This window comes from Medicago truncatula, chromosome 3 (assembly GCF_003473485.1).
Source record: "Medicago truncatula cultivar Jemalong A17 chromosome 3, MtrunA17r5.0-ANR, whole genome shotgun sequence".
NCBI lineage: Eukaryota > Viridiplantae > Streptophyta > Magnoliopsida > Fabales > Fabaceae > Medicago > Medicago truncatula.
Genome location: NC_053044.1, coordinates 17,683,802 through 17,711,353, shown reverse-complemented (window position 1 = coordinate 17,711,353; position 27,552 = coordinate 17,683,802). Strand labels below are relative to the sequence as shown.

Sequence of the window (27,552 nt, the reverse complement as noted above, 5' to 3'; positions counted from 1 at the left end):
TACGCAGGAAAACTTCAACAGAAACAAAAATTAGACAGATAAGATGTTTCAGCATCATCTGGCACATCATTAGGCAAGCATTAAAATAATACTTCTGCTAACATACAAACATCTACTTCCAATGGAATGGCAGACAAACTAATCATGCAACTTCACAACCATTAAGAGAAAACTTCATAGGCAAATCAAAAAGGATGTTTCAACATCAGAGACAACATCAGAAACATACCACCATTCTGCCAAAAACAAAATCAAAGTAGCTATCTACTCCCCCTTTTTAGCCACAAATTCTGACAAACTAAGGAGAAAACTCCACACATTTGGGTCATCACCAACAGACACATTATTTCCATCCTCATGATCAAAAACCTTCTTACTTTGGAATTTTTCATTATCAGAGGTCTACTGAGCCACAAACTTTATTTTATCATGTTGAACCAGGGATGTTGAAACATCAGACGCAACATCCGGTGCCATAGCAGTTTTAAAAGCAAACACAGAAACACTTTTATCAACATCAACAACATTCAAACTAGACTGAACAAGGTTGCCAAACTTAGTCAAAAAAGGTGGAACAATAATCGACGCAGAGGAAGTCACAGGAGAACTTACATTAGGAATTTTAGGTTTCCATTCTTTCCTAGCTTGAAGACTCTTACCACTGACCTTTGGTTGAACATGAGGCTGAGGATATCCATACAATTTATAACATTACGATCTTATGTGACCATATCTACCACAATGATGACATATCCAAGGTGATATCTTTTTGTTTCTTGGTTGGGGGTTCAGATGTTGGACAGGATGTTGAGGCATGTGATCCAACATTAAAAACTCAGTCTTCTTTTCTAGAGAAACAAACTTCGTTGTGGGAATTTTAATCTCTTTGTTCACAGTGCCATAGTCAAAGCCTATTCCATTCATATTTCCATATGTCTTCCCAACTTGCAGTATTGCATCTAACACAATAGAACCATTATTCAACCTCCGAACAGGTTTGGTCATGTTTTCTAATTTAGAATTTAACAAGGTGTTTTCCTCTTGTAAACCAATGATGATAAACATAAGTTTCTCTTTTTCCTGAAAAAAATCATTGATAGTTTTCTTCTATTTCTCTAGTTTGGAAGATCGAAGAGTTATCTCATTTTGAAGGTCAGAATTAGCTGACAATAGTTTGTTCTTTTCAGCCTGCAGTTGAGCTGTGATTCTCTTATGCTCCATTTTCTGACTTAATCACCTCTACACTTCTGACACAAAACTCTTTGTAGGAATTAGATAGCTCTTCATAAGTTAATTCTCTATCATTTGATTCTTCATCAGAGTCATATCTTCCAGTTAATGCTGTCACATGATTGGAATTTTCATCAATTTTATCCCTTCTTCGAGACTCACTATTTCTGCTGATGTTGGACGAGATGTTCTGAACATTTGGCCTCGAATTTTTGTTAATCATATCCAACACTTTGTTAAATTCTCTACCAAGACGAATAATTGCATCTAAAATAATTTCATCAGTCTCCATTTCACATTGAACATCTTCCTCATCGATGTTAGAAAAGAAAGCTATGTTTTTCTTCTTAAATCCATTAGCTACTTTAAAATATTGAAGAGATCCTATTAGCTCATCAATCTTCATATTGGGGATGTCTTGTGCTTCTTCAATCGCACTCACCTTCATATCAAATCTCTTAGGTAGAGATCTGAGAATCTTTCTTACGAGCTTATCATCAAACATCTTTTCCCCAAGTGAGTCAAAAGAGTTAGCAATATCAAGAATGTTCAAATAATAATCATGTATGTTCTCATCCTCCATCATTTTTAGATTTTCAAACTTGGAAGTTAGAAGTTAAAGCCTTAACATTTTCACTTCATATGTACCTTCGTGTGTAACTTTGAGAATTTCCCAAGCATCCTTATCTATAGTGCATTGCTTGATCAATCTAAACATGTTCTTCTCCACTCCATGGAATAAAGCGTTTAAAGCCTTCGAGTTATCAAGAGCTAATTCATCTTCTTCCTTGGACCACTCTTCTTCTGGTGTCAGATCAGCTGTCTTGTTTCCATCTTTGTCAAGCACAACAGGATGTTCCCAACCCTTGAGAACTTATTTCCATTTCTAGTTATCTATGGATTTGAGGAAAGCACTCATGCATGATTTCCAATCATCACAGTTGGAGCCATCCAACAAAGGTGGTCTGTTCACAAATCTTCCTTCCTTGTCCATAAGGCCAGAAAGTATCTTCCCTGTACCTCACCCTAAAAAAAGGAGAGTTCCTGCTCTGATTCCAATTGAAATTCTGGCACACTAGCAACCAAATGTTCTATGCGATGTTCCAACACCAAAAACAGATTACGGATGTTGAATGTAATGTTTAGAACATTGTGCTAACACTAAATGAAAATTAACAAGGAAATTAAATAACAGAAAAATAAAAGGCACAAGAGAATTGTTAACCTAGTTTGGTGTCGTATGAGGTAAAATTGGTTTAAATCTTGCGAGCAATGAAAACTTGATCTCACCAATGATCCAAATGTATACTTTGACACTTAAATTTCTTTTCGATAGAAGATCGATAGTGGAAATTGAAAGAAGTATAACCTACCAACATAGGAAAGAGTTCCTTATCTGCTAGTATTGTATCTTGTCAAGAGTGTGCTTGATGCTAACACTTGACCAATAGATATTGAGTTAATATTTGATTGGCTTTTAGTGCTAGTGGGAGATTGTTGGAATAAGCCCTAATAGCCAATCTATATTGATTGGGTTTGGCTTTGTATCATGATATTGATATAAATATATATTGTGAATATATAATAACAAGGCATTTCTTTATTGATTTTGTTTTGTTTCAAAATAATAAAGTCCCTAGAATAGTTAGTCCGTTTAATGGAACATTAAGTATAACTTAATTGTGAGACCCCATTAAACATAAGGAAACTATTCTCAAAGTATCCGTAGTCAAGCTTTGTTGAGAAGTGGGATATCATTAAAGCATAGAGACTATTATGTAGGTAGACTGATGATCACATCTCACAGATCATGGATAAAGAGTTATCAAGTCTTCACATAGATATAAATATTAGGAGTAATATTTATATTGGATTGATCCGCCATGAGAATACTACATAGTAAAAGTTATGAAAAGTGTCATAAGATATTCTCATAGTGATAGTGGTGTATTCCACCCTTCGACCTGAAACCACTATGTACCCCAGATGTTGGAGTCGAGTGCTTTGTCACCATTCAAACGTTGTCCGTAACAGGATGACTATAAAGTTGGTTGATGGGTACTCCATGAATCATGCTGAGGGACATGAGTGACCTAGATGGAATTTGCCCCTCCTACATAACAGGAGAAATGTCTACGGGCCCAATATTGAACTAGACAAGGATGACACGGTCTATGCATTGTGTTCAATATAGACATGAGGGCAAAAGGGTAATTATACACATGATCATTATCACAGAAAGGTTTCGTCAGATCACATGTCATTCTCGTCACTTGGGTAGCAGTGATGTGTTGCTAGATACCGCTCACTGTTTATAATATTAAATATGTGATTTAATATTATTGCCAACGTTACGGGAACCTATAGGGTCACACACAAAGGACAGATAGATGAGAGAAATAAATAAGTAAGACTTATTTATAAAATAATAAGTGAGACTTATTTATAAAATAATAAGTGAGACTTATTATTAATTAAATAATTAAATATGACTTTATTATTTAATTTACGAAAAATAGAGAAACGCGGTCCACCGTAAGGTACGGCGTATTTAAGTGTTGTCTTGTTGTCCACACAAGTGATTCTATAAATAGAACCCTTGTGTTGAAACATTACTAACTTTTTGTGAGTGCTTAACCTAATTCACAAAAGTTGTGAAACCCTAGCCGCCGCTCTCTAAACCTTGTTCTCTCTGAATCTCCGTTGGAATTGGCTAGCACCGGTCATCGGAGAAGTTCTGTTCGTGTGGACTGAGTAGAGGCATCGCTGCTTTGCTTTGCTCGTGATCAGAAATATTTCTTCTACAAAGGTTCTGCTCTTCAAGAGGTAAACACATGAATCTTAAAGTGTTTAAGTTTCTGTTTGATTTGTGATTAATGATTTAATCAAGATCCGTTTCAATGGGATTTATTCTATAAAGAGGATTAAAATTTTGAAAAACCCCTCTCAAAATCCCTTCAGGATTGTATTACAGGTTTTGAAAGAAAAGAAGTTGTATGCCAAATTGTCAAAATGTGAGTTTTGGTTAAGTGAAGTAAGTTTCCTTGGTCATATTATTTCTGGTAATGGTATAGCAATTGATCCGTCAAAGGTTGATGCGGTATCACAATGGGAGACTCCGAAGTCGGTGACTGAGATCAGAAGCTTATTGGGTTTGGCTGGTTATTACCGCAGGTTTATTGAGGGGTTTTCGAAGTTCGCACTTCCGTTGACTCAGTTGACCTGCAAGGGTAAGACTTTTGTGTGGGATACTCAGTGTGAGAGTAGTTTCAATGAATTGAAGCAAAGATTGACAACTGCTCCTATTTTGATTTTACCCAAGCCGGAGGAACCGTTTGTTGTTTACTGTGATGCGTCTAAGCTGGGCTTAGGAGGTGTTCTGATGCAAGATGGCAAGGTGGTAGCATATGCTTCTAGGCAGTTAAGAGTTCATGAAAAGAATTATCCTACACAAGATTTGGAGTTGGCTGCGGTGGTGTTTGTTTTGAAAATCTGGAGGCATTATTTGTACGGTTCCAGATTTGAGGTGTTCAGTGATCACAAGAGTCTAAAGTATTTATTTGACCAGAGGTAATTGAATATGAGGCAGAGGAGATGACTTGAGTTGTTAAAAGATTATGATTTTGGTTTGGATTACCATCTTGGTAAAGCCAATGTAGTTGCGGATGCGTTGAGGAGGAAGACCTTACATATGTCTGCGTAGATGGTATGAGAATTTGATTTGCTAGAACAGTTTAGAGACTTGAGTCTTGTTTGTGAATTGTCACCTCAGAGTATACAGTTGGGGATGCTGAAGATTAACAGTAATTTCTTGAATAGTATCCGAGAAGCGCAGCAAGTGGATGTAAAGTTTGTTGATTTAATGGTTGTATGTAGTGAAACACAGGATAGTGACTTCAAAGTTGATGATTAGGGAGTATTGAGATTCAGAGGTAGAATTTGTATTCCTGACAATGAAGAATTGAAAAAGTTGATTTTAGAAGAAAGTCACAAGAGTAGCTTGAGTATTCATCCGGGAGCTACAAAAATGTACCACGATTTGAAAAGCTATTTTGGTGGTCCAGTTTGAAACGTGACGTAGCTCAGTTTGTGTATGCATGTTTGTCTTGTTAGAAGTCTAAAGTTGAATATCAGAAGCCTACAGGGTTGTTGACACCGTTGGATGTACCGGAGTGGAAATGGGATAGCATTTCTATGGATTTTGTGACGAGTTTACCAAACACTCCGAGAGGGCATGATTCTATATGGGTTGTGGTCGATAGGTTGACAAAGTCGACACACTTCATTCCTATTAACATCAGTTATCCGGTAGCTCAGTTGGCTAAGATTTATATTCATAATATTGTGAAGCTACATGGAGTTCCTTCGAGTATTGTGTCGGATAGGGATCTGAGGTTCACTTCTAGGTTCTGGATGAGTTTACAGGACGCTTTGGGTTCGAAGTTGAGGTTGAGTTCGGCTTATCATCCTCAGATAGATGGTCAGTCGGAGAGGACGATCCAATCATTGGAGGATTTGTTGAGAGTGTGTGTGTGCTTGAGCAAGGTGGAGCTTGGGATAGTCACCTACTGCTGATAGAGTTCACATACAATAACAGTTACCATTCGAGTATAGGTATGGCATCGTTCGAAGCTTTGTATGGTCGGAGGTGTAGGACTCCTTTATGCTGGTTTGAGTCAGAAGAGAGTGTGGTGTTGGGACCGGATTTGGTTCATGAGACTACAGAAAAAGTCAAGATGATCAGAGAATTTATTATGGAGTTTAAAACAGTTATTGTTTAATTTCTTTCCTATGTATCAAATTTAGAATATTGTTGTTGTAGCCCTACTTATGTTAGATTTTATGATGTTAAGGCTTTCATGCTAGGAATTTATTATGGAGTTTAAAACAGTTATGAATTGTTGTTTGATGATAATCTTCCGCTGCGGATTTAATGAAAAATTCGAAGGATGTTTAATTAAATAGATTTTTATATTCTATTTAAGATGATTATTATAAATGTGTTGTGACATGCCCGTTTGGGGTTTTACTCTGATATTGAATTATTATTATTTAATTGATTTTGGGAAACGGGGTGTTACATATATTCTCTGAATGTCTATATATGCGTTTATGTGTGCTATTCTGCATTTATTTTGCAAATATGCCTCATTATCTGTTGTTGCATTTATTTTGCAACTAATTATGTGTGTAGATGTTGTCATTGATGTTGCAACATCTTGATGTTGTTATGAGAATCTGTTCTCAGTATGTATGGTTTGTACCTGTTCTATAAAATGTTGGAACATGTCTGTGTAACCTTGATAGGTTTGCTAGCTTAGGTCTAGCTTAGCTCTGCTAGTTGGTGAATATTCCCTGAAAGATTTTTTCCCAGGATCTGAAGTATTCTTTTATATATGCATTAGAAATTTGTGTGTATCTTTCATATTCATGTATTCAGGGGGAGTAATGGAATATTCCTATAAGTTGCCACTCATAGGTTCTTATATTCAGGGGGAGTGATACTTCTATGTGTGCTTGTGCGAGATTAAGCTGGTTGACAAGATACTAATTGTGATGTTTATACATCCAAGTCTGTCACTTATAAGTGTGGGAATTATTTTTCTCTTACTTCTATATGTGGTTGGTGACAGTACTCTGTAGACATCCATGTCTGTCACTTGTAAGTGTGGTAATTGATTTTTTTCCTTTGCTTCTTGGTTGGTTGGTGGCAGTACTCTGTAGGTATAGGAAATTTATTTTTTCCCTTGCTTCTATGTGTGGCAAGAACTCCTGTCTTATGTGGTGAAGGATGTTGGAACATCCAATGTGTAGGGGAACTTATGTTTCCTCTCTGTAGCATAGGAATTTATTTTTCCTTTGCTTTTGTGAGACTATGCTAATATTGTATCCTCTGCTGCATGTCTCTAATAAGTGTAATACCTCTACAACTGAAGCTGTAATTGAAGATTATGTGAGGTATTCTTGTATGCACACTTTTGATATCTCTTTAGTGATACTATCATGTTACTCCTCTTTCTTAAATATTTGTTCGTGATGACATGAGGAAGTGTATCTAAGGTATCCCTTTATATTTTGTGTGCTAGTTGTTTCTTCATACCTATGGGTACATGCTACTTGGAGAAATGGTATTATGTATCCCTCTTCTTTTTGTAATTGTCCTTAATTTGTTTTAGCCAAAAAATTTCCAAAGGGGGAGATTGTTGGGTATTTGTATTGGCTGCATTATTGCTAAAACAAATATCCTTATTTGTGTTGTTGGAACCAATGTTCCAACATGTGTTTAAGCATCTCTATAAGATGTTGCATACGATGTTCGAACATCCCGGCACTGTTCAGTGTGCCTGGGTTCATGCCTATTTGTACGCCCGCTCTTTATTGTTTAAGGAAACAATATTTCCTTATCTTATTGACCAAGCAACGCACATATCTTTATAGAATCAGCTGTGGAATACTTCTAAAGTAGTATTTATATTTTAGGAAATATTTGTTATTGGTTGGGGACGATCCTAAAGATGTTCCGACATTTTAGGACTTTCCATATTTGTTTATGATTGTTGTTATGCAGATTAGCTGAACCGATCTGCTTTGTGCTAAAGTCCAACTAAAGTATTTAGCCCAAGCTGCTTCAGTATATAAGGGAGACTTCAAGACCTAATTGATCATTCAAGCCGACATTCTAAGAGGTTTGGGTTTTTAGGGTTTTGAGTCTACATGTGCTCTACTCTTTTATCATTTGTGATGCAAGTTTAGAACCTTTATTGAGAGCCTTTCTCGTATCGTCTGTGATACATGTTTAGGACTGTATGTTGAGTTTGATACTCATGTGTACTACACCGAAGTTGTGAAACAGACCACCTTTGTTGGATGGCTCCAACTATGATGATTGGAAATCACGCATGAGTGCTTTCCTCAAATCCATAGATAGCAAGACATGGAAATCAGTTCTGAAGGGTTGGGAACATCCTGTTGTGCTTGACAAAGATGGAAACAAGACAGTTGATATGAAACCTGATGAGTCATTTATATGCTATTTTAATATGCTTTTTAGTTTAGTTTTATTTAGATTTTATATAATTTTATATTAGTATTATTTCCTTTTTAGGATAGTTTACTTTAAATTGCAATTTATTATATTTCAGGGAAGAATATTGGATGGATTGAGTCTTGGAGCAAAAGAAAGGGATTTGGAGCAGATTGGACACGAAAATACGAAGATTGGGAAACAAAATATATCTCCCACAAGTCAGAAGCCTGGCACGGCCCGTGCTAGCCTTGGCACGGCCGTGCCACCCTCCAGAGACCTTTTGCTGCTTTTGCTTGGACTCCAAGCTATTCTATTTTGGCGCACAATCTACCGAGGAATATTCTTAGAATATACTTGCTTAGATTTTAAGTCAATTGTGTACTATAAATAGAGTAGCTAGCCATCACAAATATTCATCTTTTCTTGGAATGCAATATGTGACAATTGTTTTCTAATAAAAGTTCATTTACTTTGTTGTTATTTACTTTTATGCTTTCTCTCTTCTTCTCCTTGTCTACGATGAACGTCAGTGAGTAGACTTCTCTTGTCTTGGGATTGTTGGATAAGTCTAATGACATAATCCTAATCAAACCAAGCTCTAAACCTTAATCTTATGTAACCCTAATTTCTTATCTGAATTCACCGTCTTAACTTGGATCAACCATTATCAAACTGTGGAAACGAAAGTGGAGGGTTTGATAATTGTTTATCCATTATTCCAAATATCAATTCATAAAACGAAAGTGGAGCTTTGATATTCGAACAAGTGAATTCAGACAAGGATTGCAAAGTCAGCGAAATAGGCTTTGCAATCTTTGAGACATATAGTTTCGATTTTCAAGGGAACTAATAACAATCAAGTCAGCGAAATAGGCTTGGTTGTTAGAGGAACCAAAATCTAATAGTAATCAAGTCAGCGAAATAGGCTTGGTTGCTAGAGGAACATAAGAGAAACTGTCTTGAGAAATTAGGTCTAACATAAGGTTATAAGTTTAATAGTTTGGTTTGTGAAGGACTTGTCATTAGGATGAACCAATGATTCCAAGGCTTTTATCTTTTCTTTTATTTTCTTATAATTAAAAATCCAAACTTTTAACCTTTGAAACTTTCATCTAATCATTATTGAAAGTTAATTGAATTCATAACTCCCTGTCGGAACGATACTCATATTTTACTACTTCGGTAAGACCGTGCGCTTGCGGTTTTATCTCATCAAGTTTTTGGCGCCGCTGCCGGGGAGTTATTGTAATTTGATTAACTTTTTAATAGTGGTTAGTCTAAAATAATAATAATAATAATAATAATAATAATAATAATAATAAAATAATATAAAAATATATATATAAAATAGTATATATATATATTTATAAAATATTTTATTTCCTTTTTCTTACCTTTTTTATTTTTTTATTTTTTATATATTTATAATATATTTTATTTCCTTATCTTATTTTGTTTTTATTTTATATATATATATCTCTCTCCCTCCCTTTCTCCTTATTTTTTATTTTCTATCTTTAACCGTTTTGATTTCAGGCATGGCTCAAAGACAATAATAACGACATGGATGAGAAACGTGCTCTCAAAGAGTATGCAATCACATCTTCAGATGAGCCGTACGATGCTATTGTGTACCCAACGGTTGAGGGTAGTAAATTTGAAATAAAGCCTGCACTTATTTACCTAGTGCAGCAAAATCAATTTTTCGGATCACCCACTGAGGATCCGAATCTTCATGTTTCAAATTTTTTAAAACTCAGTGGAACTTTGAAGGCAAACCAAGAGGCTGTAAGGCTGCACCTCTTTCCTTTTTCCTTAAGGGATAGAGCTAGTGCTTGGTTTCATTCATTGACTATTGGTTCTATCACTTCATGGGACCAAATGAGGCGAGCTTTCCTTGCCCAATTCTTTCCCCTTTCTCAAACCGCTCAATTCAGGACGAGGCTTTTTCAATACACTCAAAAAGATGGTGAATCTCTTTACGATGCGTGGGAGCGTTTCAAAGAAATGCTTAGGCTTTGCCCCCATCATGGTTTAGAGAAGTGGCTAATTATCCACACCTTTTATAATGGTCTTTCGTATACCACAAAAATCTATGTTGATGCAGCTGCAGGTGGAGCTTTGATGAATAAAACTTACACAGCAGCATATGATTTGATCGAGGGCATGGCACAAAACCACTATCAGTGGACAAGTGAGAGAGTCATCACTGCTTCTTCACTCTCTAAAAAAGAGGCAGGTATGTACAAAATTTCCTCCCTTGATCATCTAACTGCTAAGGTTGACACACTGACACAAAAATTTGATACAATGAATACTAGTGTTGTCACACCTGCTCCTGTATCACCTCCTTGTGAAGTTTGTGGTGTATTTGGCCATATTGGCATTGATTGCCAACTAGGTAGTGTTGTTAGAGGTCCTGAGCAAGTAAACTATGCTCAATATAATCGAGGGTTTAGAAACGACCAATTTTTTTATCAAACCCCTCAAAATCTTTTTGGACAACAAGCAACACCACCCAATTATGCAAACAACCAAAGAGTCCCTCAAAAATCCAGCTTGGAACTTTTAATGGAAAATTATGTTATAAATCAATCCAAGCAGCTCCAAGAGCTTAAAAACCAAACAGGATTTTTGAATGATTCTCTTGCCAAAATCACATCCAAGGTAGACTCCATAGCAACTCACAATAAGATACTTAAAACCCAAATCTCTCAAGTGGCCCAACACGTGACTACTTCCTCTCAAACCATCGGGATCTTTCCAGGTCAAACTGAAACCAACCCCAAAGGCCATATAAGTTCTATTATTCTTAGGGATGGTAACCAATTAGAGGACCCCGTTGTGAAAATTAAGAACAATGAGGGAGAAATAGGAAGTGATGAGCCTCAAAGTGAGAAAACTATAGGAGAAAATGAACAGCCATTTGTTTCACCACCTCATGAGCCTAAAAATCCATTAACACAAGGTTTTGTCAAATCAAAGTTAGATGACGAATTTAGAATTTTAATTGAAATACTTCCAAACAAATTGTCATCTAAACTTAAGAATCTAGAAAGTTTTCTCATACCTTGTGTCATAGGATCCAAAAGCATTGAGAAAGCCATGTGTGATTTGGGAGAGAATGCCAGGTTGACGCCACTATCCCTTTGGGAAAGATTGGGTATAGGGTAGAGAAACCTCTTGAACGTCAAGCTAATGACTATAAAGAAGCGCTTCGTGGGAGGCAACCCACGCTTTTAACTGCTTTTGTTTTGTTTTTGTTTTTTTTTTAAGTTCTTTTGTAGGTAATTGTCCGAAGGTGATTCAAGAAAACGAGAAAATTTTGAGGCCCCATGTCCAGAACCTTGGCACGGCCTGTGCTCACACTGGCACGGCCGTGCCAGACCTTGCTACCCAAAAACTGACCCACAATCCAGAAATTTGGCACGGCCCGTGCTAAGTTTGGCACGGCCGTGCCCGATCCCAGGTTCAGTTTCATCTAACTTTTCATCTTCTTCATCCCCCATTCTCAACCACTCACATCCCTCATCCTCCCATTTTTATCTAAAACCTCCATAACCAAAAAACCTTACAAACTCCATACCTCCCTCAAAACCTCACCAATTCTCAAAATTTCTTCACCCCATCAATCACAAATACCATCCCAATCATAACACACCATTCCAAAACAACTTTCCTCCATCCCTACCAACTATCATCAAACTCGTAGCCCCCATTCACCTACCTAAAAACCCACAAATTCTTCACCAATTCACCCAACCAACCTTTTCCACCAAAAACATTTCCCAAAACCCAACCTTCACCAAAACACAAAAGGTCAACCAAGGTTAAGGATTAATGGTATCTAGGAAAGGTGGAGCAAGCTCTTCCGGAGGACCACAATCAAAGAAGAAAATGCAAGCCAAGAATCATGGCATAATCTTCAAGGACACCAAGCAAAGGGACAGGTACATGAAGAGCATAATCAAGGTGACGAAGAAGGTGCACACATGCACCATGAAGAGGAGCCCCATGACCATAACGACAACAATGAAAGATGGGCATGGATGCAAACCGAGGTACAAAGGATAAGCACCGAGCAACAAAGGCAAGGTGTTGAGTTATCCGGGCTAAGAAATGATGTCCTACGGGGCAACCGCATATCCGAAGAAAATAACCAAATGCTTCGGAACATGATGCAACTCTTCAACCTCCAAGGCCCTCCCTATGGACCTCAATAAAAACGTGAGCTTTCCTCTTCCTCTTTTTCACCTTATCTCTTTAATCTCTATCTCACTCTTCTGCCTCTCCTTCTCTTCTACTTTTCTTTTATCTTGAATCATTGAGGACAATGCTTCTCCTAAGTGTGGGGGGAGCCTAATAAAGTGTCTTTAGTCGTAGTGTTTCCAAACTCCCTTGAACTTTATTCTTTTGTTTTGTTTTATTGTAAAAGGCATGGTTAAGTAGCCAATTTTTATTGAAAATATCATGACACAAAAATTTTCATTGTCTCCTCTTATTTTGTTGCTTCTTGTACATGAAAGCAAACTCTTGTGTTTTAAGTCTTCTTGATATACCCACATCTTGTTTTAAAGTGAATAAAATTCTCCAATGAAAAAAACACAAAGTTGCTTCCCTTGAGTAAATGTATGAATAGGTATTTTAAGGAAACGCGTTTTAATCTTAGTGGTGCATTAACCTTTAAAGATTCTCAAAATGCCAGTAGTATAAGTTAGTATAAGGGAGTTCATAAAAAGCCAAAAAGCCAAATAAATTCCAAGATCTCATCATTGAATCTAGATTGGGGAAGGAGGTAGGCCCTCCGACTTCCTACGTGAAGATGATTGTTATCTTAAGGAAAAACTTTAAAAAGCATCATTGAATCTAGATTGGGGAAGGAGGTAGGCCCTCCGACTTCCTACGTGAAGATGATGTTTTAAGGGATACCATTGAATCTAGATTGGGGAAGGGGGTGGGCCCTCCGACCTCCTACGTGAAGATGTTGTTCCTTAAATAAAGAACTTAAAATGTGCAAATGGCAAAGAACAAAGATTCTCAAATACTCCCATCTCTCTTATATGAATTATAGAAGGAATCTTTCTTGGTTGATTTAGTGCTAGGATTAGACCATGTTTCCTCATAATGCCTATCTTATACAGGAGCAAGAAAAGGGTTGGACTTCACACACACACTCACTTGAAACTTGATCGTTGGGTTGAATAAAAATTACAAGAAATGCTTGAGTTTGTGATTAGTGTACATTTGGGATTTAAGCCCTTGAGGAGACATGTGCTTTAATTGAAATTGTCATTTGATATAACTGTTAGTGCTACTATGTTTATGCCTTTTGCTTGAGGACAAGCAAAGATTCAAGTATGGGGGAGTTTGATGAGTCATTTATATGCTATTTTAATATGCTTTTTAGTTTAGTTTTATTTAGATTTTATATAATTTTATATTAGTATTATTTCCTTTTTAGGATAGTTTACTTTAAATTGCAATTTATTATATTTCAGGGAAGAATATTGGATGGATTGAGTCTTGGAGCAAAAGAAAGGGATTTGGAGCAGATTGGACACGAAAATACGAAGATTGGGAAACAAAATATATCTCCCACAAGTCAGAAGCCTGGCACGGCCCGTGCTAGCCTTGGCACGGCCGTGCCACCCTCCAGAGACCTTTTGCTGCTTTTGCTTGGACTCCAAGCTATTCTATTTTGGCGCACAATCTATCGAGGAATATTCTTAGAATATACTTGCTTAGATTTTAAGTCAATTGTGTACGATAAATAGAGTAGCTAGCCATCACAAATATTCACCTTTTCTTGGAATGCAATATGTGACAATTGTTTTCTAATAAAAGTTCATTTACTTTGTTGTTATTTACTTTTATGCTTTCTCTCCTCTTCTCCTTGTCTACGATGAACGTCAGTGAGTAGACTTCTCTTGTCTTGGGATTGTTGGATAAGTCTAATGACATAATTCTAATCAAACCAAGCTCTAAACCTTAATCTTATGTAACCCTAATTTCTTATCTGAATTCACCGTCTTAACATGGATCAACCATTATCAAACTGTGGAAACGAAAGTGGAGGGTTTGATAATTGTTTATCCATTATTCCAAATATCAATTCATAAAACGAAAGTGGAGCTTTGATATTCGAACAAGTGAATTCAGACAAGGATTGCAAAGTCAGCGAAATAGGCTTTGCAATCTTTGAGACATATAGTTTCGATCTTCAAGGGAACTAATAACAATCAAGTCAGCGAAATAGGTTTGGTTGTTAGAGGAACCAAAATCTAATAGTAATCAAGTCAACGAAATAGGCTTGGTTGCTAGAGGAACATAAGAGAAACTGTCTTGAGAAATTAGGTCTAACATAAGGTTATAAGTTTAATAGTTTGGTTTGTGAAGGACTTGTCATTAGGATGAACCAATGATTCCAAGGCTTTTATCTTTTCTTTTATTTTCTTATGATTAAAAATCCAAACTTTTAACCTTTGAAACTTTCATCTAATCATTATTGAAAGTTAATTGAATTCATAACTCCCTGTCGGAACGATACTCATATTTTACTACTTCGGTAAGACCGTGCACTTGCGGTTTTATCTCATCAAAACCAAAAGAAGACTGGTCCAAGGAAGAAGATGAATTAGCTCTTGAAAACTCGAAGGCTTTGAACGCTTTATTCCATGGACTGGACAAGAACATGTTTAGATTGATCAAGCAATGCACTATAGCTAAGGATGCTTGGGAAATTCTCAAAACTACACATGAAGGTATATCTAAAGTGAAAATGTTAAGGCTTCAACTTCTAACTACAAAGTTTGAAAATATAAAAATGATGGAGGATGAGAACATACATGATTATTATTTAAACATTCTTGATATTGCTAACTCTTTTGACTCACTTGGGGAAAAGATGTTTGATGATAAGCTCGTAAGAAAGATTCTCATATCTCTACCTAAGAGATTTTATATGAAGGTGATTGTGATTAAACAAGCACAAGACATCCTCAATATGAAGGTTGATGAGCTAATAGGATCTCTTCAATCTTTCGAATTAGCTAATGGATTTAAGAAGAAAAACATAGCTTTATTTGCTAATACCGATGAGGAAGACGTTTAATGTGAAATGGAGACTGATGAAAGTGATTTAGATGCAATTATGCGTCTTGGTAGAGAATTTAACAAATTGTTGGAGATGATTGACAAAAATTCAAGGCCAAATGTTCATAACATCTCGTCCAACATCAGCAGAAACAGTGAGTCTCAAAGAAGGGATAGAATTGATGAAAATTCCAATCATGTGACAACATTAACAGGAAGACATGACTCTGACGAAGAATCAAGTGATGAAGAATTAACTTATGAAGAGGTATCTAATTCCTACAAAGAGCTTTGTGCTAGAAGTGTAGAGGTGATTAAGTCATAAATGGAGCATAAGAGAATCACAGCTCAACTGCAGGCTAAAAAGAACAAACTATTGTCAGCTAATTATGACCTTCAAAATGGGGTAACTATTTGATCTTCCAAACTAGAGAATTAGAAGAAAACTATCAATGATTTTTTTTTTTTGGAAAAAGAGAAACTTGTGTCTATCATCACTGATTTGCAAGAGGAAAACACCTTGTTAAATTCCAAATTAGAAAACATGACAAAATTTGTTCGGATGTTGAATAATGGTTCTAATGTGTTAGATGAAATACTGCAACTTGGGAAGACATCTGGAAATATGAAAGGAATAGGCTTTGACAATGGCACTGTGAACAAAGAGATCAAAATTCCCACAAAGAAGTTTTTTTCCTCCAGAAAAGAAGACTGAGTTTTTAACGCTAGATCACATGTGTAACATTCCGTTTTCCCAACTTGAAATTTTTTACATAATAATCAGAGTATTCAACTTAAACAGGATGTCGCACTTCTTTAAAAGATAAATAGAGGAAAATTACTATTTATTTAAACATCTTTCATCAATAACTCAAATTACATCATAGCGGAAAAACATTTCATTATTCAACAAATGGCACTACGGCCTAAACATAAACAACTTCTTAAAAATCCCATCTCAATGGTTCATCAATATAATTCATAATAATATGTAACAAAAGGAAAACAATGCAAAGATCCTCATCCCATTACGTATCAGAGCGACCCGAAGACGACGCGTGAGAGAGTCAACTCACATCAACAGATAATCCTGGTTATCTGCACGTTACCCACGTAGAGGCAACATTCAAACAGAAGGGGTGAGATTTCACATTCAATAATAATAAGCATATAATTCTTTAAAAGAATTTGACAACACATAACAACATCTATTCATCATTAGTAAAACTAATAAACACTAATTTAAGTAAGAGAATTTATCAACATAAACAACAACAATTAAACAATGTTAATGCTTCACATAATTCCAACTATAAATCATCAATTAACTTCAAATCATCATTAACAAAGCTTCACATAAACAACATAAAAAACAACAATAAATAATATTGATACTTCACATAATTCCAACTATAAATCATTAATTATTTCGACAACTTGACAACACGACGACAACACCGACAACTCGACATCAACGACAATGCAATGACAACAACATCAACTTGACAAATGCAATATGCATGTGGTACCAATCAGGGCATCAATCCCTCAACTTAATAGAGCAAATAGGCTCACAGGGCATCAAGCCCTCAAGTTTAATGAGTATGCATGGACTCAGCAACCAACAACTTTAACAACTTCGACAACTTCAGCAACTTATACGACTTCAACAACTTAGACAACTTTAACAACTTATACAACTTTAATGACATTGACGACAACAGCGGAAACGACCTCGCATCATAATATCATAATTCATCAATTATAAACAACATCATGTAACATCATTTTCATCAACATATACCTTCATATAATACTTCAGCAATCATGAACAACATCATATACATTCATATGCATCAACATATGCACTCATATAATAATTCATCAATCACGAACAACATGATATAACATCGTATAATAATTCATCAATCATGAACAACATCATATAACATCATATTCATCAACATATACATTCATATAATAATTCATCAATCAAAGATATTCACGTCAAACCGAGATAGATTCATCACAACATATGTTAAATACTCTTAAACACCTTAATTGAACTCATAGTACACAAGCTTTGAAGTTTGGAGACAATCCATAAGTTTTGGATTGACTTAGAAATAGTTATGCAGAATTTTCATAAGATTTCTCTAAGACTTCCTTGGAGTATTTTCATCATAACTCGAAAAACAAAAACCATTATCAAGTCAAACCAAAGTCACTGGAAAGCTAACACAAATATCTACAACTTTCATGTTTACAGCAAAGGCCAATTCAAAACAGAAATGTGGGAAAAAGACGCAAGAACATGAAACAGGACATGCTGTAAGAGAGCAACTCGGGAAAACCCCATTTTTCACCCCAAATTCCCAAATTTCATCTACCCTAATCAAAAATTTGATAGGAAACTTAACATATGATTATTCTACAACCTGAATAACAATTTTCACCATGATTCATTGGATTACCTACACTTCAACAATCAAATTGAAATTCAAAACCTAATTTCATTACCAACAAAATTATCAACAACTACAAGATTAAACTCTTATTTCTATAACATCAAAACTATCAACAACTACAAGGTTAAACCCTTATTTCTATAACATCAAAACTAATAACAACTACAAGGTTAAACCCTTTTTCAGAATTATACAACTTAGAATTAGAGAAAGTTAGTCCCACCCTTACGTTAGATTAGATCATCGGACTCTACAAGATTGCTCCTCTTCTCACAAGATTCTTCTCTTCTATGACTTCTCACTTTCTCCCTTTTTCTCCCAAAAGTAGTTTCTACGTATTCTCTATTCTGACTTTCTAACCTTTCTTTTTATAAACCTAACACATTCTCCCTTATTCCAAATCTGCCCCTCACACCTCAATATTCTATTTTACCCCAAATAACAAATATATCTCTATAACAAATATATTTCTACACCAGATAACATATATATTTCTACACAAAATAACAAATATATTTCTACAGTAGATAACATATATATTTCTACACCAAATAACAAATATATTTCTACACCAGATAACATATATATTTCTACACCAAATAACAAATATATTTCTACACCAGATAACATATATATTTCTACACCAAATAACAAATATATTATACTAATAAATACCAACATATAACATAACAAAATATCACTCATCAAAATAAATCGACTAAATTATAAAAAGACATCTAAACTCAATAAAATAAATAAATAATAAAATAGGGCGTTACAACATGCCTCAATATTCTATCCAACATCTGAACCCCCAACCAAGAAACAAAAAGAAATCACCTTGGATATGTCATCATTGTGGTTGCTAGTGCGGAAAAATTTCAAACTGTGGATGGGTTACCCTATGGAATGCATCTAACTTCCATTTTTCAAAAGGAAAATGTGCCTCTTGAGGGTTGAAAACGCAAGCTTGATTTCATGAAGTTCACATCAAATACTTTAGGTCAACTACGCATCACCATTTCAAACATGCCATCTTCCACAACCTCTGGAACTTCTAGGTCTGTTAAGAGACCTTCTAATCAGAATGTTCAGAAAACCAGGAAGAAGAGATAGGTAGAGGAGATCAGAGATAAATCTCTTGAGAATGCAGAAGTCAGACCTTCCTCTCCACCAGCTTTGGACCTCTTCTCTCAAGTCTCTAAACTTGCCAAGGAGATTGTTAAAGAAGGAAGCTGTCAATTGAAAGCTTTAATTGGTGAATGAGTGATTGAAGATGATGCTCAGAAGCATAATGATGCATCTCTTCCATGGGAAGCTGAGAATGTTAAGGTTGTTGAGGCTCATGAAGGTATACCTCAAACTGCTGATGAAAACTCTCTTGATCAAGATCAAAGAGTTGAAGAAAGTGTTGAGAAGGATGCTCATAATGTTGTTGACACTCAGGAAATGGCTATCTTTTAGCTTAAAAAATGAATAGGGAAGAAGTTGTTCAAGATGAGAATATGAAGTTCTCAACTGGGTTTGATCTCAACATTGAAGATCTCAACACTGACTTCAAAAATGAAGTGTTTCATGATGGTCAGGAAACAACTCAGCATGTTCAAGAAACAGTTGAAGCTCAAAATGTTAAAATGCCTGATGTTCAGAATGTTGAATATGTTCCAATCATGGCTAATCAGAATGTTCAAGTGTTTGATTATTTGAATGCATCAAATGAACCTGTTCTTTCTCAAGATGGCCAACTGTCAGCAGATCAAGTGCCTTTTGCTTCAGGATCTTTGCACTCTATTGAGGTACAACTCATGGCTCAATGATGAGTCAATAATTAGTGTTTTTAATATAATATTTAAGTTTATTTTATTTAATTTAATATGTTTTTATTTCCTTTTTAGAGCCATTTTACTTCAATTGCAAGTTATTTTATTTCAGGAACAAATATTGGCTTAATTGCACTTTTGGATCCCTATCTTTCCAAAATTTGCGATTATGGCCCCCTAACTAATTTAAATACAAAACAGCCCTCTATGTTTTGATTCTTTGGCAGTTTTGGACCCCCAGTCCATTAGTGAGGTGCCAAGTGTATTATTTAGGGGGCCACGTGGCACCTCACTAATGGACTCGGGGTTCAAAACTGCCAAAGAATCAAAACATAGGGGACTCTTTTGTATTTAAATTAGTTAGGGGGCCATAACCGCAACTTTTGGAAAGATAGGGGTCCAAAAGTGCAATTAAGCCAAATATTTAAAAGATTGAGTCTTGGAGCAAAAGAAAGGAGATTGGAGTTGATTTGTGCCAAAAATATGAAGATCATATACAAAAATATCTTGTGCACAAAGTTTGTAGATCCTTCGCCAAAATATAAGCATGGCGCGCCCCTTATTGTCCTTTTGTGGCTTTTGCTTCTTGGACAAGCTGCCTATTTTAGTATTTCTGACCTAGAACCCATGGTTTCTTGTGCAACACTTTAGTGATTTATTTCTTAGGGCTCAAGTCAATGTTAGACTATAAATTGAGCAGCCATCTAGCTTGTAAAATCATCTTTTGTTCTTTGAATTTAATAGTGACAATTGTTTTCTTTTAATAAAAGTTCATCTTTATTTTATTTTATGTTCTTCTTCTTCTTCTTGGGATTGTTGGATAAATCTAATGACATAATCCTAATCAAACCAAGCCTCGAACCCCAATTTTATGTAAATATATTTTCTAATCTATTTCATCGTTCTTAAAACCAATAACAAATATTAATCGATGAATCGAAAGATAAAGTTTAATACTTGTTATTGATTCATCAAAAATATTAACCGATGGATCGAAAGATGAAGTTTAAATATTGGAACAAGTGAATTTAGACAAGGATTGCTAAACATGAAAATAGTCTAACAAACCTTGAGACAATAAAGTTTCGAGCTTCAAGGATTTCAATAGCAATCAACCATGAAAATAGGCGTGGTTGCTAGAGAAACACACTCACTGAGATCGAAAGGAGACGTGATAGGCTAAAGAGAAAATTGTCTTTCGAAAATAGGTCCAACATAAAGTTCTAGGTTTAGGGTTTGGTTTGTCACCATGATAAACCAACAATCCCAAGACGCTTTTTATTATTCTTTTTAAACCGTTAAAATCCCAAACTTTTCAACTAAACTTTCTTTTTCTAATCATTCATAAAGGTTAATTGAATTAAACAACTCCCTGTCGGAATGATACTCTTATTACTACACCGGTAAACCGTGCACTTATGGATTTACTATATCAAGTTATTGGCGCAATTCCCGGAGAGTTAACAAATTGAATTAACTTTTTAGTAGTGGTTAGAATTTTTATTTTTATTTTTCTTTTCTTCTTCTTCGTTTTTTATTTTTACCATTAAATTCTTGGGTTCTTGCTCTTTTATGTGAAGAAGCAAAAGTCTTGGTGAATTCGTTCCCAAGATCGAACGATATTTGCACAAGAGAAAGAGAGAAGCACGAAATAATATCGCTATGGATGAACGCACTCTTAAAGAGTATGCGACACCTTCTACGGAAGAATCACATGCTATTATTGTGTACCCAACGGTTGAGGGTAACAATTTTGAGATTAAGTCTGCACTACTTAACTTGGTGCAGCAAAATCAGTTTTCTGGATCACCCACTGAGGATCCAAATATGCATATCTCAACTTTCTTAAGACTTAGTGGAACATTCAAGGCGAACCAAAAGGTCGTAAGGCTGCACCTCTTTCCTTTTTCCTAAAGGGATAGAGATAGTGCTTGGTTCCATTCATTGGAAGTTGGTTCCATCACTTCATGGGATCAAATGAGGCAAGCATTTCTTACCCGATTATTTCCCCCTTCTAAGACTGCTAAATTGAGGGACCAAATCACACGGTTCACTCAGAAAGATGGAAAATCTCTTTATGATGCGTGGGAAAGTTTCAAGAAAATGCTTAGACTTTGTCCCCACCATGGTTTAGAGAAGTGGCTTATAGTCCACACTTTTTATAATGGCTTATCATATACCACAAAAATGATTGTTGATGCAGTTGCAGGTGGAGCTTTAATGAACAAGAACTATACCGCAGCATATGCTTTGATTAAGGATATGGCCCAGAATCACTATCAGTGGACTAACGAGAGAGCCATCACTGCTTCTTCACCCTTCAAAAAAGAGGCAGGTATGTACGAAGTCTCTACCCTTGATCATCTTGCTGCTAAGGTTGACGCACTCACCCAAAAGTTTGAAAAAATGAATGTTAATGCTGTCACACCAACTCTTGTATCATCTCCTTGTGAAATTTGTGGTGTATTTGGACATATTGGTGTTGATTGCCAGCTAGGTAGTGCTATTTAAGGTGTTGAGCAAATGAATTACGCTCAATACAACCAAGGAATGAGGCAAAACCAAAACTTTTATAAAACCCCTCAAAATTCCTATGGACAAATGGCACCACCTGGCTATGCAAACAACCAGAGTCCCTCATAAATCTAGTTTGGAAATTTTAATGGAAAGCTATGTCATGAATCAATCTAAATAGCTCCAAGAGCTCAAAAACCAAACCGGATTTCTGAATGATTCTCTTTCCAAACTCAATTCTAAAGTAGACTCTGTTGCTACTAATTCTAAAATGCTTGAAACTCAAATCTCCCAAGTGGCCCAACAGTTGACTACTTCCTCTCAAACATCGGGAGTCTTTCCTAGTCAAACCGAAGCCAACCCCAAATCCTATGCCAATGCTATTTCATTAGGGGGTAGTAAACAATTAGAGGATACCATTTCTAAGGCTGAAAACATTGAGGGAGAGAGTGTTAAGCTTCTATGTGAGAAAGCCATAATAGAGAGTGAAAAACCGCTTGACAAAACCAAAGTTCCTTTCCCATTGAGGCTTTCTAAGCCTAAGTTGGAGGCACCATTTAATAAGTTTGTTGATATGCTTAATAAGATTTGCATTAATATTCCCTTTGGGAAGATTTGTCTCAAATGCCTCTATATGCTAAATTTTTAAAATAAATTTTTTCAAAGAAAAGGAAGATAGAGCATAACGAGACAATAACTTTGACTAGGGAAAGTAGTGCTATCATAAAGAAGTTGCCTCCTAAGCTCAGAGATCCAGGTAGTTTTGTCATCCCTTATGAGATTGGAAGTGAGACCATTGATAAAGTCATGTGCGATCTAGGAGCTAGTGTTAGCTTGTTGCCTTTGTCCACTCTTAAACCCCCATTCTGAACCTCTACAGACTTGAGTGTCAGAGTATCTGCAGGTACACCCCCCCATTCGGTCCAACGCTCACCGGAACACAATCACCACCGCATTAAACCAAGCACCGGCAACCATCTTCTGATCAGGTACGATCAATAATAATATTAATAAACTAATAATAAAAATCAGTCTGTTACAATAAACTTCGAGCTTCAACTTGATTGTAACACCTTGTACCACTCTTGTGTGGCAATATCATTAATATAATTAATAATATTTGCTACTCTCTCTCTCTCTTTCTCTCTATCAACTCGTTGTCCCTTGACTGATGAGCATGTATGAGATGTGAAAATACTTAAAAAAAAATTATGAAGCACCGCTATCGTATTATCAAAGCACGCGTAAAGACGGAAAAATTCTAATTTATGGATTTTATATTGGTCACGCAACTTATAAAATGTGGTCACATAGACCATATATTTGGCTAACTGAATTTTTTTAGGTATACATAATCCCATTTTAGGCGAATCGAACATTGAATCACATTTTATCAATCCACTAAAAGTCTGTCGAAACATAAACAACTTCTATAGAAGTTGCGAGTTTTTCATGCCTAAAGACTAACAAATTCTAATAGTGGTCACACAACTGAAAACATGTGGTCACACAGACTATATATTTGGCTAACTGAAATTTCTCAGGTATAGTTAATCCCGTTTTAGGCGAATCAAACACTGAATCACATTTTACGACTCCACTAAAAGCCTGTCGAACCATAAAAACTTCTTTATAAGCTAAATAGTTTTCACGCCGAAAGACCGACAATTTCTAATTTCTGGAATTAATACTGATCACACAACTTAAAAATTGTGGTCACACAAACCATATCATTGGCTAACTGAAATTCCCCAGGTATAATTAATCCTGTTTTAGGCGAATCAAACACTGAATAACATTTTATCAATCCACTAAAAGCTTGTTGAACCATAAACAACTTTATAAGCTGTGAGTTTTTTACGCCTAAAGACCGAATAATTTTAAATTTTGGAAAAATAGTGGTCATACAACTTTAAAAATGTGGTTATACAGACCATATATTTGGTTAACTAAAATTTTCCATACCCTGTTGTTTATAAAACAGAAATGTGACTATATATGTTTTCTGGATGACCAACTAAGTTATCATATAAATGAAATTAATTATGAGAGGGAGAATTCTTATGTACATCAGTTCAATATGAATTAATTAATCACAGTCTTTTGAACAAATATAATCTTTTTATATATGATCTTTGATAACTGATCGTACCTGATCATAAGGTGGGTGTCGGTGCTATATAATGCGGTGGTTTTAGGTGGTGGAATGCGTTAGTTTGGATACTGGAATGACGTGGGGGGGGGGGGGGGGGGGGGAGGGGGGATGTACCTGCAGACATTCCGACGCTCAAGTCAATAGAGGTCAGAATAAGGGGTTTCGAGAGAAGAGAGATTCTACCTTAGAGACTGCGAGGAGTACCCTTTATATAAAAGTGCGTGTTTGTAGAGCCATTGTAAGGCACGCATGTGTACGGCGGTTACAAATTCGTGGGAAGTGTAACCGCTGGTGAGATAATCGCAGGAACATGGGAAAGAGACGTTAAAGTTCGTTTCAACTGGTCTCTGTTCCTCCAAGCATCTCCTCCCGGGGAAAGGGTGTGTTGCAAGTAATAGCACCAAATGTAGAATTTGGGCTTAGAGGCTTTAGCCAGTCCAGGACAATAGCACCTCAAGTCATTGCCCTTATGAAGAGAATGCCTAGAACTCAGATAAACAGAGTTATGCGAGGGAAATTCTCGCTCGGGTGAAGAAGCTTCTTTCTTAAGCCTCAAAAGCTATCACATCGGCGATTATGTCGACATCATGGTTTAGCATGTTGTTCCCAAGGATGTGCTCGTTGTGATCCTAGATGTGCTCGACAAACATGCGATCTAGATAGGTAGATAACATTAAAGTAATTCAAAACCTATCACATCGGTGATTGTGTCGACATCAGGGTTAACGGTGTTGTTCACAAGGATGTGCTCGACGGACAGTACTAAGCGATATAACACCCTAAACTCTAAAAACGATAAATTATGCTAATGATACGACATATCAAGAATTTAGATGTTACTTCTTCAATAAATCACATGCATGCATAAATAACAACTTTCTAAAACATTGTAGCTGTTTACCCTGCATTTTGGTAAATGATGAGTCGATAATTAGATATTTTAATATAATATTTAAGTCTGTTTTATTTTTATTTGAGTTTATTTTATTTAAGTTTATTTCCATTTTAGAACTCTTTTACTACAATTGCATATTATTATATTTTAGGAACAAATATTCTAAAGATTGAGTCTTGGAGCAAAAGAAAGGAGAATTGGAGTTGATTCGTGCCAAAAATATAAAAGATCTTATACAAAAATATCTGGTGCAAGGATTGAGGACAAAAACATGAATATCTCATACAAAAATATCATGTGCAAAGAATTTGAAGATCTTGTACAAATATATTTAAGAGGCGGCCCTGTAACACCCTACTTCTATTAAAGCAATTAAACATGCGAATAATTCATTTATTCAAGAAATAGAGGCTACGCCACATTCAAAATTCAAAAACCAATAAACATGTATATAAACCTCAACAGTTGCAGCGGAATATAAACCAGAGTAAATTCAAATATACATGTTAAGAATAAATAAATTACATCAACATAGATGCATCTCAAAAATCCCAACAAACGGGTAATCTCCAAACATAACAAAATCGAAAATAAACTAATCTAGACCGACACAACGACGCCTAGATCAGAGCCGACTAATTCTAAACACCGATATCGAAGAAAGCTCCCGATATCCACCAAGCACAAGAACTCACCAAGCAACTAAACCTGCTCAGCGTCTACCCATCCATACAGATAGGCAGGCGGTCCATAACAGATCCATTGGGGGTAAGTATTACATTATCATAATCCAAATAACAGTTATCATGAATATTTCAATTTAAACATCATGCACTTGATCAATAATAATATTCTCATATCAATACTTACATCAAACCCCAATATCTCACATCAATGATCACCAATTACATGTGTCATGAACAAATATCAATTCACAGTTATTCATACACAACCACCAATCATATACATCATGAACAATCACCGATCATATACATCATGAACAATTATCAATTCACAAATATTCATTCACAGTCTCCAATCACATTTCCAAATATGACTCATGTCATGATATGCACTTATTGACACATAAATGCATGTGGTACCAAATCTCCAAAAGGTCGTCACCTCCAAATCCAGATCTCAAAAGATCTCTGCCAGGCCGAAGCCCTATAACGAATAAAACATCGTATCCAGATCTCAAAAGATCTCTGCTAGACCGAAGTCCAAAACTAGATCTCAAAAGATCTCTGCCAGGCCGAAGCCCTATAACGAATAAAACATCGTATCTCAACACGACTATGATGCATGGACATGTAACAAGACTCGATAATGCGACAACAATCACAATTTTCTCCACAATATATAGGACGACACCCAATTATATTGTTCATCTCCACATCATTTGCATTATCAAGAAAACATGTCCATACACAATTAAATCATAGTATTCACCATTCACAAAATAACTTGTTTATCAACAATCAACAATGTCATTCAACATCAACTATCACAAATAGTTCACCAATTCAAGCATTCTCATATTCCAAGTAAGATAGCCTACACATCTCATGATAAACATCATATTCAATACAACTTCACTTAGTCATACAAGAATAATCTCAATAACTCACAAGACAATTTGCTCAAGAAACATTTCCAACAAAAATCCAAATCATGTGGCAAACGACCAACATTGATAATTTTCAAAGTTAGGTAACTTATTCAAATTTGAAATCCTACAATTCAATCTTAATCAATCATGTAGCCAAGTACTTAAGCCACTTACAAACTATTAGAAATTAGTTCAAAGGATAGCTTAAGTTCATATGAGAAAATCCAAGACAAATGACATTTTAGCTCAAAACCCGTTTTCACCGATTCAACTCCGCCCAAAATATTTCTTAAACCATCAACACATTCACATTCTCAAATACATAAATGCATACTCAATTTTTCACTCTAAGTACTTCATTAAACCCTATATTAAGTTTGGAAAAGTTCCACGGCTCATAGAAAAAGTTACGATAAGTTTTCACAAAAATCCACATGACCCATGTGTAGTAATTTGATCATAACTCAAGTTATAAAAATCATTTGGACGTCAAACCAAAGCCATTAGAAAGCTAATAAAATTATCTACAACTTTCATGTTTACACCAAAGTCCAATTCAAAACAGAAATAGGTGAAAAGGACGCAAGAACGCGAAACAGGGGATGCTGGAACTGGCAATTTCGCTTCTTGAGAAGCTTCTGGTCTGCTTCTGAAGAACGCTTCTGAAGGGTGCTTCTGAAGTGTGCTTCTGAAGTATGCTTCTGAAGTGTGCTTCTGGCCTGTTCGCTTACAGCTTTTC

The 27,552-nt window shown here is 35.7% G+C and overlaps 2 non-coding genes across 2 annotated transcripts; both read right to left on the bottom strand.

Moving 5' to 3' along the window:
• Window positions 1-10,186: 10,186 nt before the first annotated feature.
• LOC120579801 (small nucleolar RNA R71) lies at window positions 10,187-10,293 on the bottom strand. Its single transcript, XR_005645546.1, has one exon. It is a non-coding gene; the product is annotated as a small nucleolar RNA R71 (small nucleolar RNA).
• An 11,369-nt stretch (window positions 10,294-21,662) lies between these two features.
• LOC112418165 (small nucleolar RNA R71) lies at window positions 21,663-21,769 on the bottom strand. The gene has a single exon (XR_003008423.1). It is a non-coding gene; the product is annotated as a small nucleolar RNA R71 (small nucleolar RNA).
• Window positions 21,770-27,552: the final 5,783 nt, after the last annotated feature.